Source organism: Oncorhynchus mykiss, chromosome 4 (genome assembly GCF_057628025.1).
Source record: "Oncorhynchus mykiss isolate SJ-2025 chromosome 4, ASM5762802v1, whole genome shotgun sequence".
NCBI lineage: Eukaryota > Metazoa > Chordata > Actinopteri > Salmoniformes > Salmonidae > Oncorhynchus > Oncorhynchus mykiss.
In genome coordinates this window covers 55,382,539-55,393,136 of record NC_143025.1, presented here as the reverse complement: position 1 = coordinate 55,393,136, position 10,598 = coordinate 55,382,539, and the positions used below count along the sequence as shown (strand labels likewise).

General features: G+C 42.7%; 1 pseudogene; it reads left to right on the top strand.

Annotated features, from left to right (window-relative positions):
• On the top strand, window positions 1-2,012 carry LOC149984074 (uncharacterized; annotated as a pseudogene).
• Window positions 2,013-10,598: the final 8,586 nt, after the last annotated feature.

Genomic DNA, 10,598 nt, shown 5'->3' with positions numbered 1-10,598 from the left:
AATGAATCAACGCAGGGTATTGGCTTGCATCGCTCCGCCTCCCGGCATGTTTTGAGACCAGAACGTCCACTTCATTTGCTGGACAAGAGAGAAGGCGCCCTTGTATGCTACATTACCTCATTTAATAAATAACCACCTCGCTGCCCGGACCTCAGAGACTATCCATAAACGCCCATTCGAGCTTTCACCGGCAGGGTGAACAATTGCGGTGAGTGTATCTGAAAGCCCGTGGACCACGGAGACTATAGCGCACCATCTCGTTATCTTCCTAGTAAATGCCTCATAAATACCAGAATGGTGCAATTGTTTTACGCGATAAGCCCGTGTTCTAGCCAAGATGAGCGTCAGTGAAGGACACATTGTGTGTGTTAAGCATCCAACAGGCTACGCATCTTCTATTGCACGGTGTATAGCATCTAATCATTCAAGAATGACGGTGTGGCGGAGCACAGAGGGAGGAGGGCAAATATGAGGGACAGGGACTTCATGCCCAACGTAGAACGGGGAAAACCCGCCACATACACCGGGGACAAGAAGGCTAAAATGGCTGCGAAGACCAACAAAAAGTGGGTGAGACTGGCCACTGTTTTCGCATACGTGTTGTCCGTGTCTCTGGGGGCTATCATATTGGCCATATATTACAGCCTAATATGGAAACCAACGTCTGCCTCCTCCTCATCATCATTTTCGAGACCCAATGCTGTGACCACCGTAACGGCAAATACTACGAACAATACCACCAGTGTACCAAATTATACCATACACACAGGTACGCAGAAGACGGACACTTTTACACGCGATGAGTCCAGGTCCATGGCATCACTTGTTACAATAAAAACAGATACCGCCGGGACCAATGCATTTCAGTGGTTGGATAGTAGTAGTAAAAGTCCCACGGTCCCCTCAGACGGCAATACGCCCACAACAGCGGTTGAAGGACCAACAATAGTACACTTCGTCACCGCACAAAGCTACGCAGCCACACAGAACAAATTGGCCACGCCGACAGAAGTCAGAGACGCGTCTCCAAGTGTCACTCAAGAGGATCCAGCGAACTTGCCGACGCACACAGCCAGGGACCAAGAAGAGACGTGGTGGGTGTTTGGAGTACAACAGGAATCGCTGGAAGGATATGGGCTGGATTCTATCCAAGAGAGTCAAGCTATGGATTCTTCTCGAACAAGAGTGATGCTCACGGAAGCCTCAGCGGCTCCAAACGCAGACCAACAGGCTTTGCGCACAGACTCTACCTCTGACCAGGCCCAGGGTACGTGGGGACTCGTTACCTTTACTGATGCACAACGTGATTCTGATTTAATAACGGAAGGGTCATCTTACTTCCTGGAGGAGCTGGTTACCATGGACAACGGGGATGCCTCAGTCAAAACTACACATGTCCAGAGCGCACATGATTTTTAGACACCATACAAAGTGTTGTGTAGGGCCTTTATATTCTTATAATGCATTAACGCTTTGGGAAAATTATAATTAAAATATTCCAAATGATACCTTAATTTGACACCGTTATTTGGATTGTTGGCATCACAACATTTCTATAGGTTATATCTTCAGTTCAAATGTGACCCGATTGTCTACTGTTGAGGAAATTAACTAAGTAATTTGACTCATCTGGATTGAGCTATAGGCATGTATGTGTTGTTTACATTGGGCCATATTCTGAAGGATAACGGACTAATACACAAATACTAAGCAATTTATACGAAAATAGGTTCCACAAATGCTGGCTATTTTTAGGCCTTTAGGTTATGTCCCAATGATAAGATGATATCATGAATGGATTGGCAGAGGAAAACACATGTAGTCCCTCTCAGGTATGTCCATTTAAACTTGATTCAAAGCAAGATTCACTGTGTTATGATCTTTTTAGTAGGAGTCAAATGATGCGCACCGGCCTATGTTGATGTTGTAGCCAAATGTAGCCTCCTTTTTACAATACCCATGTGCAATACGTAGCCTATATCAAGAGACAAAATAAAACCCTTTGAGAATAATATTGTTTTTTATTGTTGGTCATTTCTTTACACTATAGGCTAGTAGGTTATTTAGAAAAAAATGATTTAAGATGATGCTTTGTGAGCTTATTTCAAGAACATTTTGTTTGCGCACTATTACCCACTTCTACCATATTTCAAATCTTTAATACTCTGAAAGATTGCTTTGTCTTTAATAGGCTACTTTTCAATTTTATATTGCTTGTTGGTACGTGGAATTATTTTTCATGGCAGGTGGTGAACCAACATACCACACTTATGTAAAGTATCCATGTATTATCAAAATAAGGTCAAATGTTCATACAGAGGTGTTTGTACACCAGAAAAACACAGTCACAACTTTACTGTAAACAGCACCATTAATCCAATCTTACGTAGTAATGAGCTAACCCACATACTTGATTTATTTGCTACATCTAATTTGAGAATAAGAACTATGAATAGTATTATATTATAGCTTTTTACATTTAGGTTAATAATCATAAATGGCAAAGACAACCACAAACATTTTCACAATCCATAGTGTTCAGAAACACTCATGTGAAACTCCAAGCCAGCAAGTGTCAAGCTGATCATTACACCACATTGCCTTTCTGTAGGCCTAGAAATGGTTGCATGTTGAACTAAAGTACCCACCCGCAAACCTAATAGCTTATCATCAGTGGTGCCAAACTGTTTACAAACCTGACCCTTACAAAGCTCACTCTGGGCTTTGACAGATGTCATATTGGACACAACCCTGTGTCGGGCTGATCCTAGCCTACAGTCCTGAAACGTCAAGCCTCAAGTAGAGTTTTAGTTGTTCTGACAAGACATGTTGCCCAAAACCGTCTTTCATTAACTTTATTTTCCTGGTTCGCTAATGGTACTGCCAGACAAAGAGATGAGAAGTGATTGTTTGATGCCTTTTTCATCCTTCACCTTTTTACAGAAAGTAATACAAAATGCCTCTTCTCAGACCACAACTCATCCATTCCCTGTCACAAATAATAGTGTTACTTCAGTTTAGTCTGGTTGTGTGCTGAAAATAAAACAGAGTAAGACAAGGGTTGAAATAGTCTGGGACATTTTTATCCTGGCCGGATTTCTCCATTGATTATTATTCTCCCAAAATATTCAGTCATTTTGTCCTATAAAGATGAATGATGGGGGCAGGGAACATTTGTCATCAGGATGACATTGCTTCACCAATTGGGATGAACTCCACCGTAGCTGCAGCAGAAACTGCCTTGTTGGACAACATGGCACAAACACAAGCAGGGCATTGTGGGAGGCCATAAGATCATTAACATAAGGGTTTGTGTACCTTTCAGAGCCCTCAAGGGATTGTATGGAGGACTAACCAAACCAATCAAACCAGTAAACCACAATGCCTTAGAGAAGGTTAAGAAGGTTCCCCCAGAGACGTAGATTGCAACTCTTTGATGTAGGGCCAGGGTATATGTAGGGGCTGTTTCAGAAGGGGTGTTACGGGTGGCAACTACCCCCCCCCCCTGAAATAGGATTGATCTTAACAGTGATCTTAGTGAGAAAATGTATTAGATATTACAGAGTATGACAGCTGTTACCTTATTGTATTTTCCATGGGCCATGAAATGGGTTTCTTGCAAACTGTAGACACGACATTGGACAATAACATTGAAAACAGTTTACAGGCTGACACATTTCCTAATAATGTTCACTGAGGCAAGGAGTTCACATGAAGAATATGGTTTTAGAATTTTGGGGCATTTCACATTAAATTGCACATTGAATACAAGATTTGTTCACATTTTGTTGTGTTACAAAGTGGGAAAAAAATATTTTAAGAGATTTTTTGTAATTGATTTAGACAATATAGTCCATAATGTCAAATTGAAAAGAACATTCTTCACATTTTTACAAATGTATATATTTTTTAATAACTAAAATATAGTTGTTGCATAAGTATTCACCCCCTTTGTTTAGGCAAGTCTTAACAAATCACATAATAAAGTTACATGGACTCACTCTGTGTGAAATAATAGGGGTTGGCATGATTTTTGAATGACTACCCCATCCTCTGTCCCCCATACATACAACATCTGTAAGGTCCCTCCGTCAAGTATTGAATTTCAAGGACAGATTCAACTACAAAGACCATGGAGATTTTAATAAACCTCGTAAAGAAGGGCAGAGATTGGTAGATGGGTAACAATAACAAATCAGACATTGAATATTTACTTAAGCATGGTCAAGTTAACAGTTACGCTGTGGATGATGTTTTAACCCACACAGACACAAAGAGACAGTCGTCTTTCTGAACTGAGCTGCAGGATTTTACCGTGAGGCCATTGGTGATTTTAAAACAGCTACATAGTTCAATGGCTGTGATAGGAGAACGCTGAGGATGGATCAACAATATTTGAGTGACTCCATAGTAATTACCTACTTTACAGAGTGAAAATAATACAAATATACAGCATCAAATTATTCCAGAACTTGCATCCTGTATGCAACAAGACACTAATAATGAAGAAAACAAACACGGCAAAAGAATACACTTTTTGGCAACAATGCCAAGCCTTATGATTGGGGCAAATCCAACAAAACACATCACTGAGTAACTATTTTAAAGCATGGTGGTGTCTGCATCATGGTATGAGTATGCTTCACATCGGCAAAGATGTTTGTCACGATAAATAGAAACGGGATGAAGCTAAGCACAGGCGAAAGACTAGAGGAAAATGTGCTTCAATCTGTTTTACACCTGACATTGGAAGAGGAATTCACCTTTCAGCAGGACAATAACCTACCAACACAAGACCAGATCTACACTGGAGTTGCTTACCAAGAAGGCAGTGAATGTTCCGGAGTGGCCAAGTTACTGTTTTGAGTTAAGTCTGCTTGAAAATCTATGACAAGACTTGAAAATTGCTGTCTAGCTATGATCTACAGTCATTCTTCCTTTAAAATTGCGTCATACTGCAGCACAACTTGCATGTTGCCGCAGAATTCTATGGCAGAATTTATATCGTTACTTAAGTGTCAGCCATTAATGCTAGTTAATGCTAGTTTGACCACCAGAGGGCATCTTTGAGAAGGTTAAGTTATTGAAATGACATGGAGCTGTAGGCCTAACATGCTGACCAGACCGGGCACGTCGTGTGCGCGAGCTTCGCAAAAAAAATTTAGAAATCCATGTTATTCAAATATTGCACCCACACTGCTCGCGCGCACCTACGAGCGCCGCAGACTTAACCTTCTCAAAGATGCCCTCTGGGCTAAAATAGAAGTTGTTCCTATTTCTGACTCAGATCGCGCTGAAAGTCATCTCCTCATTGGTTTATAGAAGCAAGTACCCAGGTGCCATCTCCTCATTGGTTATACCCACGTGGGTGATTGAAAGACGATCTTTGTTTCCGGTTGTCGTGGTAATACAATGAAAGTTTAGATGCGATCACCATATAAGTTCAAAGATGAAAAGGCCTGGAAGGAGGAGAGATGACTAGAAACGATTCGGTTGGCCGTTTTATGTGTGGATTAATTGTCGGATTAGAGGTCCTTGTGCATTTCAGGTAAAATAACAACAAAATAACAGCTAAATAGGACAAATTAACATTAGCTAGCAACAGCAAGCTAGCTAAATAGGACAAATTAACATTAGCTAACAATTGCAAGCTAACTAGCTAAATTTCCATACATGTTTAATGCTTTTCGATCTGTCCCCAAATTAATGTAATTGGTTCAGAGTTTGTTTTGATATTTTAACCTGCGTGTCGTGATCACGTTTGGTGTGTGTGTGTGTGTGTGTGGGGGGGAGGGGGGGGGGGGGGGGGGCAAAATACATTTATGCACGATAGCCCACGATGGTGCTCGCGCACAGCCGGTTTGGGTTCCGTGTTAGAGTCCTGTTTACTGGAGCTGTTTTAGCATAACTTACTATTAGCATAAAGACCTACTTCAATATACAGTATATCAATCAATCACTCATTAATTTGTGCATGTCATCACACAACATGCAGGTCATCCATGTCTTTAAAAACATTCAATCAATTTACAGTAGTTATAAAATAACAAAGGGAGCCTTGCATATTTAAAAAATTAATAAACCTCAACATGTCAGCAAATGCGATTGAATTCAGGAATGCATTTGACTGTTTTTAATATTAGGAAAATATGGCGATATACAACGTGACCGGTTGGGAGTAGACCTAGGCTACTAATTCAGAAGGTTAAACCCATAGGTTTTAGGCCTGCAGTAGGTTATAATAAATTGAGAATTGAGTTGGAGGCCGTCCTGACGTTCAAGACCCTATTGCACAGGGCTGGGTTGAGACCCAGGGCCTCAAGCTTAATGATGAGCTTGAGGATACTATGGTGTTGAATGCTGTGTCAATGAACAGCATTCTTACATATGTATTCCTCTTGTCCAGATGGGATAGGGCAGTGTGCAGTGTGATGGCGATTGCATCATCTGTGGACCTATTGGGGCGGTAAGCAAATTGAAGTGGGTCTAGGGTGACAGGTAAGGTGAAGGTGATATGACCCTTGACTAGTCTCTCAAAGCACTTCATGATGAAAGAAGTGAGTGCTATGGGGTGATAGTCATTTGGTTCAGTTACCTTTGCATTTTTGGGTACAGAAACAATGGTGGCCATCTTGAAGCATGTGGGAACAGCAGACTGGGATAGCGAGAATATGTCTGTAAACACCAGCCAGCTGGTCTGCACATGTGTTCAGGATGCAGTTAGGGATGTTTTCTGGGCAGGCAGCCTTGCGAGGGTTAACACGCTTAAATGTCTTACTCACGTCAGCCACAGAGAAGGAGAGCCCACAGTCCTTGGTAGTGGGCCGCGTCGGTGGCACTGTATTATCCTCAAAGAAGGTGTTTAGTTTGTCTGGAAGCAAGACGTTGGTGTCCATGACATGGCTGCTTTTCCTTTTGTACAGTCGTGGCCAAAAGTTTTGAGAACGACACAAATATAAATTTTCAGTCTGTTGCCTCAGTTTGTATGAAGGAAATTTGGATATACTCCAGAACGATATGAAGAGTGATCAGATGAATTGCAATTAATTGCAGAATCATTCATTGCAGAATCACTGACATCATGCCAGTGATTCTCTCGTTAACACAGGTGTGAGTGTTGACGAGGACAAGGCTGGAGATCACTCTGTCTTGCTGATTGAGTTCGAATAACAGACTGGAAACTTCAAAAGGAGGGTGGTGCTTGGAATCATTGTTCTTCCTCTGTTAGCCATGGTTACCTGCAAGGAGACACGTGCTGTCATTGCTTTGCACAAAAAGGGCTTCACAGGCAAGGATTTTGCAGCCAGTAAGAATGCACCTAAATCAACCATTTATCGGATCATCACGAACTTCAAGGAGAGCGATTCAATTGTTGTGAAGAAGGTTTCAGGGCACCCAAGAAAGTCCAGCAAGCGCAAGGACCGTCTCCTAAAGTTGATTCAGCTGCGGGATCGGGGCACCACCAGTACAGAGCTTGCTCAGGAATGGCAGCAGGCAGGTGTGAGTGCATCTGCATGCACAGTGAGGCGAATACTTTTGGAGGATGGCCTGGTGTCAAGAAGGGCAGCAAAGATGCCACTTCTCTCCAGGAAAAAAATCAGGGACAGACTGATATTCTGCAAAAGGTGCAGGGATTGTCATTTTCTCTGATGAATCCCCTTTCCGATTGTTTGGGGCATCCAAAAAAAAGCTTGTCAGGAGAAGACAAGGTGAGGACTACCATCAGTCCTGTGTCATGCCAACAGTAAAGCATCCCGAGACCATTCATGTGTGGGGTTGCATCTCAGCCAAGAGAGTGGGCTCACTCACAATTTTGCCTGAGAACACATCCTCCGAGAGCAACTTCTCCCAACCATCCAGGAACAGTTTGGTGATGAACAATGCCTTTTCCAGCATGATGGAGCACCTTGCCATAAGGCAAAAGTGATAACTAAGTGGCTCGGGGAACAAAACATCAATATTTTGGGTCCATGGCCAGGAAACTCCCCAGACCTTAATCCCATTGAGAACTTGTGGTCAATCTTCAAGAGGCGGGTGGACAAACAAAAACCCACAAATTCTGACAAAATCCCAGGATTGATTATGCAGGAATGGGCTGCCATCAGTCAGGATGTGGCCCAGAAGTTAATTGACAGCATGCCAGGGTGGATTGCAGAGGTCTTGAAAAAGAAGGGTCAACACTGCAAATGTTGACTCTTTCTCTTTGCATCAACTTCATGTAATTGACAATAAAAGCCTTTGACACTTATGAAATGCTTGTAATTATACTTCCGTATTCCATAGTAACATCTGACAAAAATATCTAAAGACACTGAAGCAGCAACTTTGTGATAATTCATATTTGTGTCATTCTCAAAACTTTTGGCCACGACTGTAGTCCGTGATTGTCTGTAGACCCTGCCACATACATCTTGTGTCTGAGCCGTTGAATTGCGACTCCACTTTGTCTCTATACTGACATTTTGCTTGTTTGTTTGCTTTGTGGAAAAATAACTACACCGTTTGTATTCGGCCATATTCCCAGTCACCTTTCCATGGTTAAATGCAGTGGTTCAAGCTTTCAGTTTTGTGCGAATGCCGCAATCTATCCACGGTTTCTGGTTAGGGTAGGTTTTAATAGTCACTGTCGGTACAACATTTGCTATACACTTTCTTAACTCATACACCGAATCAGTGTATACTTTGATATTATTCTCGGAGTCTACCCGGAACATATCCCAGTCCGTGTGATCCAAACAATCTTGAAGCGTGAATTCCGATTGGTCAGACCAGCATTGAACAGTCCTTAGCACGGGTACTTCCTGTTTGAGTTTCTGCTTATATTAAGGGAAGATCAAAATGGAGTCATGGTCAGATTTGCCGAAAGGAGGGTGGGGGAGGGCCTTGTATGCATCACTGACATTAGAGTATTTTTTTATTTCACCTTTAACCAGGTAAGCTAGTTGAGTTCTCATTTACAAATGCCACACGGAGTTACACATGGAATAAACAAGCGTATAGTCAATAACACAATGGAAAAATAGTAAAGTCTACATACAGTGTGTGCAAATGGCGTGAGGAGGTAAGGCAATAAATAGGCCATAGTAGCAAAGTAATTACAGTTTAGCAAATTAACACTGGAGTGATAGATGAGCAGATGATGATGTGCAAGTAGAAATACTGATGTGCAAAAGAGCAGAAAAGTAAATAAAAACAATCTGGGGATGAGGTAGGTAGATTGGGTGGGCTATTTACAGATGGGCTATGTACAGCTGCAGCGATCGGTTAGCTGCTCAGATAGCTGATGTTTAAAGTTGGTGAGGGAAATATAAGTCTCCAGCTTCAGCAATTTTTTCAATTCGTTCCAGTCATTGGCAGCAAAGACCTGGAAAGAAAGGAGGCCAAAGGAGGTTTTGGCTTTGGGGATGACCAGTGAGATATACCTGCTGGAGCGTGTGCTACGGGTGGGTGGTGTTATCGTGACCAGTGAGCTGAGATAAGGCGGAGCTTTACCTAGCATAGATTTATAGATGACCCGGAGCCAGTGGGTCTGGCGCCGACTATATAGCGAGGGCCAGCCGACTAGAGCGTACAGGTCGCAGTGGTGGGTGGTATAAGGGGCTTTGGTGACAAAACGGATGCCACTGTGATAGACTGCATCCAGTTTGCTGAGTGCAGTGTTGGAAGCTATTTTGTAAATGACATCGCCGAAGTCGAGGATCGGTAGGATAGTCAGTTTTACGAGGGTACGTTTGGTGGCGTGAGTGAAGGAGGCTTTGTTGCAAACTAGGAAGCCGATTCTAGATTAAATTTTTGGATTGGAGATGCTTAACACAGATTCCAAAGAAGGGCCAGATGTATACAGCATGGTGTCGTCTGCGTAGAGGTGGATCAGGGAATCACCAGCAGCAAGAGCGACATCGTTGATGTATGCAGAGAAAAGAGTCGGCCCAAGAATTGAACCCTGTGGTACCCCCATAGAGACTGCCAGAGGTCCAGACAACAGGCCCTCCGATTTGACACATTGAACTCTGTCTGAGAAGTAGTGGGTGAACCAGGCGAGGCAGTCATTTGAGAAACCAAAGCTGTTGAGTCTGCCAATAAGAATTCAATGATTGACCGAGTCGAAAGCCTTGGCCAGGTCGATGAAGACTGCTGCACAGTACTTTCTTTTATCGATGGCAGTTATGATATCGTTTAGTACCTTGAGCGTGGCTGACCTGCACCCGTGACCAGCTCGGAAACCGGATTGCACAGCGGAGAAGGTATGGTGAGATTCGAAATGGTCAGTGATCTGTTTATTAATTTGGATTTCGAATACTTTAGAAAAGCAGGGTAGGATGGATATAGGTCTATAACAGTTTGGGTCTAGAGTGTCACCCTCTTTGAAGAGGGGGATGACCGCGGCTGCTTTCCAGTCTTTGGACGATACGAAAGAGAGGTTGAACAGACTGGTAATAGGGGTTGTAACAATGGTGGCGGATAATTTTAGAAAGAGAGGGTTCAGATTATCTAGCCCAGCTGATTTGTACGTGTCCAGGTTTTGCAAATGTTTCAGAACACCTGCTATCTGGATTTGGGTGAAGGAGAAGCTGGGGAGGCTTGGGCAATTAGCTGCG